Source organism: Solea solea, chromosome 19 (assembly GCF_958295425.1).
Source record: "Solea solea chromosome 19, fSolSol10.1, whole genome shotgun sequence".
In the NCBI taxonomy this organism is placed as follows: domain Eukaryota; kingdom Metazoa; phylum Chordata; class Actinopteri; order Pleuronectiformes; family Soleidae; genus Solea; species Solea solea.
Genome location: NC_081152.1, coordinates 14,482,682 through 14,490,023, shown reverse-complemented (window position 1 = coordinate 14,490,023; position 7,342 = coordinate 14,482,682).

The window sequence follows — 7,342 nt, the reverse complement described above, 5'->3', positions numbered from 1 at the left end:
CTTTGTCCGTCTGACTCCATACGCCCTGCCTTCCCACTATAAATTTCAGTGACATTCCCCTGCCACCGCTCCTGCTTCCCTCGCTAACCTCTCCACACCGGCTCTCCTTCATCGGTAGCTGTGCCCTAGCAGCGGGGAGGAGATGCCTTCACCAGAGGAGGTTTATTTTAAGGATTCCCCTGTTCCCTTTGTCCTCTCTCTCCTCTCCATCTCTCAGCATCACGGTTTCATAGCCCACCCTGCCGACTGGGCCTCCCTCTCCCCTGCCAGGCCTTTTAGCCACCGGGTTAAACATTGATTTGTGAATGGGGGGAAGCACAGTGGCCCCCGCGTCGAGTGCAGCGGATCCCTACTGTTTTTGTGTGTACACACACATAGCCACGACTATGCGCCACCAAGACTAACAGCCAACATGAAAGCTACAGAGCTAAAGGGCCTTAAATTGAGCCAATGGAGATAGGAACACTGGGTTCACATTTTGTTTGTGTTGCTTTTTTTTTCAGTCAAGACAAAGATCACATTCAGCACTTCAATCAAATCTCTGTTACACAGAGTACAACCATTTTGGAAGGGACAAACTCATTTTTATGCATTATAACGACTTTTAGATTCTAAGCTGTTTCTTAAAGTTTGCAGTACTGCTAAAATCCCACGTATCATAATTATGCAGTTTTGTCTCTCACAGACAGACGCAAATGTCTATGATCGTAACATTATTTGTTGCTTATTTTAACCATAAAAGGGCCAGAAAATGTCCTGTGAGTAAGTGCTTTTGCCCATTTTTCCAGAATAATATGGCAATATATGGCAGTTATTTACAATTTACTGCATGTTCAAATAGTGTATGAACAATTTTTTATTTAGAAAAAACACTGTAGTTGTACATGAACACCAGATTTTGAAATTGTAACATTATAAAACGTATGTAAAATAACATTTGTTTGAGTTTTTGTCTCAATGGCAATGGAAACGTCGCGTAATTTCAGTGATGCAAACGTGTCGTCTGTGATTCGCTCATGTTAAAGGGTTTTAAAGCTGCAGTGTGTAAGTTGTAGTTATTGACGTTGTTATTATTCTGCCTCTGTTTGGCCTTCGTGAGCAGAAACGACATACCATAATTAGTATGTTTTGTCCTTCACCAGGAAATAGGCTCTGTCAAGCAAAACTATCAGTTTAAGGGAGCGGACGGAGGCAACAAGCGTTTATCCCTTTAACCAGGTGAAAGTTGTTTTTTTTTAGGAGTAGAATTCACTTCTGAAACTGTGCCATTCATACTCTGAACTGTTTGAAGCTGCCTCGCGTCTCTAGCTCCTGTGTTGACATGAAACACATCACTTCCCGTGTGCAGCACAGGAATGTTACCACCATACAAAGAGCGTGATGTGGAGCTGATGATCAGCATTGTGTGAACTCATTCGATGACGGTGTAACAGAAATGAGTTTATATTTTAAAGTTATGCCCTTAAGCTTTAAAAACACCGAACGTATTGCAGACGACACGTTTTGCAGAAGTGCACTTTGAATTACCGCAATAACGCAACGGTTTGTGCTATGAGAACATTTCCAACCATTTCTGAGAGCTGAGAAGTTGCACGTCAACGCCAATGTGTGGTTATTACGGTAATTTAACTTGCGCTGTTGCAGCAAGCCGGAGAATCAGTGTCTTTGTCGCCAGGAAGGGAACAAGTGGGAAAAACGCCTGTGCATAGTTTCCATTTTTGGCTTGTTTTAAATGTTTATTTTAAATATGTTTTATACTGTTTTAAATAGAACACAACTACAGTGTTTATTTAATAAAACGTTCTGTTTTTCTTCATTATAAATTGTTAATACACTATTTTAACATGCTGTAAATGGGAAATAATGGCAAGATATTGAAAGTTATTCTGGGAAAATGGATCAATCAATGTATTAATATTGTAAGAGTCTGGAAACTCATTTTTCTGCATTTCAACATGTTTCTTATGCTGCAAAGACCCTTAATTTCACCTTCATAGGTGACTGTTGTAGGTCAAAGAGCAACATACTGTTTAAAATCTTCTCAGTGAGCTCAACGATATATGTTTTGTGAGGTCATGAGGTCATAAAAAAGCTCTTTGCACAGTGGCACTTGTCCACAAGTGTCCAAGCCCCAAGTGAGGGCTGTCAAGGTGAGAGTGAAAGTGGATCCTCTTGACTTCTAACCAGCTGGTTTTCCCGCCTTTGGGAGAGTCAGGGCATAAAGAGAGAGAGAGAGAGAGGAGTGAAGACGGAGGGGTTTGTTTTTCACCACTCAAAAAAAAAAAGAGCAATGAATGAGTGACTGGCTGAGTGAATGAGAGGCGGGATGAGGCTGAGAGAGGCTCTGGCCCTGTGGATCAGGAGAGGTTAACTCGGCTTCTTCACAGGGATGAAAAGGGAAAAACGGATTGAGCTTTAAAGAGGAGGACCCCCTGCGCCTGGGGCGGGATCAGTCAGGATGATTTATTAGAGAGGGAGAGGGAGAGATGGAGAGAGAGAGGGAGAGAGAGAGAGAGAGAGAGAGAGGGTGACGTTTGTGAGCATCAGAAAGCTGCAGCGCAAACGCAGCATTCACAAGTGCTGATGTGCAAGACACGAGGATGGGTTTGGTCCAGATTCTTGTTTCCAATCTGAGGAGAGCGCCTTCAGACTGATGTTAAACCTTTTGTGTGTGTAATTACACCAACACATGTGTGGCATTGTTTACGCGTGGACATCAACCTGTGCCAAATCCTCACTATACACACACACGTGTGTTTTAATGCTTGTACAAACGCTCCATCTCAGGCCCATAAATCACTGTATCTATAATTTAAGTCGATGCGCCCCAGGGCTGAGACTTAACCTTGACATTTTGAAACGAATAAAGAAACAATGTGCAACATCATTTGAATTCATTGTATAAAACCACGCGCAATAAAGAGATTAGCCTATGTGTTTACGAATCAGTGCCGTTGTGTGTGTGTGTGTGTGTGTGTGTGTGAAAGAGGACTTGTCATGAGACAACACTTTAGTGTCTGTCGCCTGCATCAACCCCACTGTCACATGTCCGCCATCATAATAAGCCTCTCATTTTTGTACATGTCACCTCGCGCAACTCTCCCTTGGCACAGAGGCCTATACAGTAAGCGAGTGAGTAGACTGCCCATTTTCTGCGGCAGAATGGCTGCACATGGCGCTGTAAGGCACCGCTTTATGCCACCAAGTGCCTGGTTACAGCGTTGCACTATAGTTTGCTCACACAAGAGAGGGAGAGGGGGAGAGAGAGAGTGAGAGAGAGGGAGAGAGAGAGAGGGAGAGGGGGGCACAAGAGAAACACTAAACGTCATGCAGTGCGGTCAGAGAGTAAACAGTGTCGGGATTGTAATCTCTTTTTGGGTAGAAAATGGGGCTGTTGTGTCTTTAAGAGGAGCTGCTGGTCCCTCATCGCAGCTGCTGGCGTGTGTGTGTGCGCGCGCGCGCGTGTGTGTGTGTGTGTGTGTGTGTAACACAGAGGACAGCGGAGATTCATTACTTAAGCAGTACAATGGACATTTATCACCCCGTGGTGTTATTCAAATTCAGTACCAAGCGAGGAGCCTCTCCACTCCTCACTCCGCCTTGCGTCGCGGACGCGTCGTTTATTGTTGGAGCAGCGTAAAAGGGGGAAAAAAGGCAGGAGGGCAGAGATGCATCCATCCAGTCGGTCAGTCAGTCAGTCCGAGAGACTCGTGGAGGAAGGAAGGATGCAGGGGGGGGAAAGGCAGCACCGTCTGTCAGGAGTGTCTCCTGCTCCTTCAGCCTCTTCTTCTTTTTTCTTTTTTTTCCTGCTTTTTTTTGGGCCACCATCCTCCTGACGCTGCTCACTGTTGGGGGGCATTTGGACGCAGAGATCCAGAGGGAGAGAGAGAGAGGAAATGAACCAAGGACGCACCAACGGGAAATAAAGGGGTTTCCTTTTCCCCCTTTTTTCTGTATTTTCCTCGCTTTCACCTGCAGCGGAAGGGAAGAAGAAGAAGAAGAAGAAGAATTGAACTTTTTTCTTTTTTTTTTGCCTCCCTCTAAAAAATAGGAAGGGATCTGTGTTTGTGTGTGTGTGTGTTTATATTTAACATCCGTGGAAAGGCAAGTGTGCATGTGCATCTGTGGCACCACAAGTGAACAGTGTTTTCCTCCACAGATCGATGACAGAACACATCAGGTGCAGAAAAGACGGGGTTTTTCTCTCTCAATGAATGAAAAGTCCATGTTGAGAACCTTTTATTTTCTATATGGACGCATTTTTGACAAGGTTTTCAACGAGAGAGAGAGAGAGAGGGAGAGAGAGAGAGAGAGAGAGAGAGAGGGCCCTGTGTGAAGTGAGAGGAGATGACATTTAATTATTTTTTTATTTTTTTTACCAAAGATGCACTGGGCCATTCAGCCATTTTAAGGCCCCAGGGAGGAGTGCAATCCTGGGGTAACTTTATAGCCACCAGTGTAAAGACACTGGTGTGTATTTTGCTTTGTTTAAAAGGGGGGAAAGGTCGTGGCAGCAACAATGCACATGTGGCACGATTATGAATGAGGAGAATCAATCAAACTTGTGTGACATGCAGGAAAGTTGCACTACAGGCTATTTTATTGTTACTCATCCTCTGGAACAAACTAGGTTATGCGAGGAGTTGATGCAACAGCTCAGTTTGGAGTGTGAGCGAATCCAAGAGGCAATGCTGAGGCAGTGAGGATGTCAAACAGAATGCAACTCCACATCTTAGAGAAGAAGAAGAGGAGGAGGAGGAGGAGGAGGAGGAGGAAAGCAGGTGCACACATGGGCCTGCATGCATTAACTATAATAATAATAATAATCTAATGTTGTTGTTATGTTTTAATGTATCCTGGCAGATATTATAAAGAGTCTCTAGCGGCTGATTGTCCAAACGCAATTCTTGCGTAAACTCAAATTTAACCCCAAGAATTGTGTATGGACATCTGTTGCTGCAGACTCACATTCATCACCGCTGTGTTTGCTCAAACGCCACATAAAGAGAGGGAGTGAGAGAGAGAGAGAGAGAGAGGGAGAGAGAGAAAGAAGGATGTGCTGTGGGGCCTCGATCCACGCCAAACCCACAAAGACGACCGTTATCAGGGCCTTTAAGGTCTCGTTGTGTTTTTGTAACTGTCTCGTTTCAGGTAAGATGCACACCATCATCGTCTTTATCATTATTATTATTATTATTATCATTATTATTTGCATGTTATGGAAAAGGGTTTGTAAAAGAGAAAAGAAGGAGATTCGGGTCTGGAGCAATAAAGTGGAGGAAACCTCACTCTGCCTCATGTAATGTGTTTCCCGTGCGTGGCGTCCGTCGTGTGCGTCGTGGATGACCCGATTGGTATTTACACTTTGTCGAAGATCTAATGAAGACTGTTTGTTTTAAATGGCAAGTATCGACTGCATGCATTGATGTTATCGACTGTGTTTGGCAAACAGGAGGTGGTGGAGGCTCACGAGCGCGCGCACACACGCGCACACACACATGTATGTCATCAGATAAACGCAGGGTTCAAAACTCACGAACGAGGCAGATTCAACTGAAGTGGGACTCATTTTTTCCTTTTCGTTAAAAGTCAAATCTGCTCACATAAATGCTCTCTTGAAACACTTTCTAATCATTCATCTCCATATTTTGGAACGTGCGTGCTTCACCACATCCATGTAGGCCTCAACGAATCCACCTTTTTGGACTTTAAAAAAACGGTATTCATTTATTTAAATACAGTTTTTCTATCTTGAAATTATTATTTTACAGCAGATTAAGCAACTGACACTGATATTAATCGAATAGTAATAAAACAACGCAGGTTTTTATGGTTAAAGTACCTTTTAAAAAACAAACATCTCACATCTAAAACATATTTTATGTTAAAAAAATGAATTTATTTCTTAAAAAAACGTTTAAAAAATTGTTCATTTATAGACACTCACATTTAAAACTCTACACACACACACATACACACAGGCAGCGTGTGTGTTGTGATCAACATGAAAGGTTAACCTTCCTTAATTCCGTGGGATTAGTGCATCATGTCTGCTCTTGTGTACAAGTATTTGTGTCCAAATGGACTCGTCTTTCTCGATTTTAATGGTTTATGTAAGAATAGAATTATCCTCGAAATCGCAACTACATATATATATATATATATATATAAATATATATATATATATATATATATATATATATAAATATATATATATATATATATATATATATATATGAACATACACACAAAAACATACAAGAGAACAATACAAAAATCATAATTGCATTATAATTAGAGTCTGGTAAAGGTTTTGATAACGATGATAGATGCAAAAATCCTCTAAATTTAAGTAAAATTTGTTTTATTATTGCACAACTGTCCAACATGACTTTAGTGTGTAGGTTCGCTGCAGGGAATTGTGGGAGCCCACGAGTGCAACGTCAGAACACAATGGACAGTAAATGTCGCAAAGTGTTGCTTTTAAAGCAAACAATACAAAAACACACATTTTATAAAGTGAATAATCTAAATTTATAGCTCAGGAGATCATGCACACAACACACACACTCACACACACATATTATTATTATGGAATTTGGCCAATATAACGAAAACAGCAGGGTGGAAAAATGTATTTAAAAAAAAAAAATCTTATATATTATACATGCTGTCAGTCTGATGCACTAAATCAATGCTATTATGTATAATCATAGTCTAGTGCTTTATTTTTTATTGGCTGGTGTTTACTTTATGGCTGTTTACCTCAGAGTGGAGATCACAGGCGCGTTTTATTCCCACAGTTCAGGGTCGTTATACGTGTGTGTGTGTGTGTGTGTGTGTGTGTGTGAGACACTACCACCAGTTTCCATGCTGAGCAGTCAGTGCGTGCAGCCTGCATGTCGACTGAACCATGGGTGATATAGTCCGGGCCCAGATGATAATCCAGAAACTGGGCATAATCCCTGCATGGAACTACAATCCCCCACTGTAACCTGTGTTTACCCTAAATGCAGGTGACAAAAAAAAGAAAAGGAAGAGGGCAACAAAGATATGGGGTTAACAGAAATTACGCTGCCTCGTGTTACATAATGTAACATTTAAAATCAGCCAGGAGCAAAAAAAACTTTGATTTTCTAAATATTTAAGACAAATAATTAGGTCAAAAAGATACAAGCTTAAACACACGCACACACACACACTGTATGTATACACTCATATAACCTACACACACACACGTATAGCCTAAGGTACACACACACACACTCTCTCTCTCTCTCTCTAACCCCCTCGCAACCCTCATTTGCATTTCCTTTCTACCGGCCATTATCGCTCGGTTTCC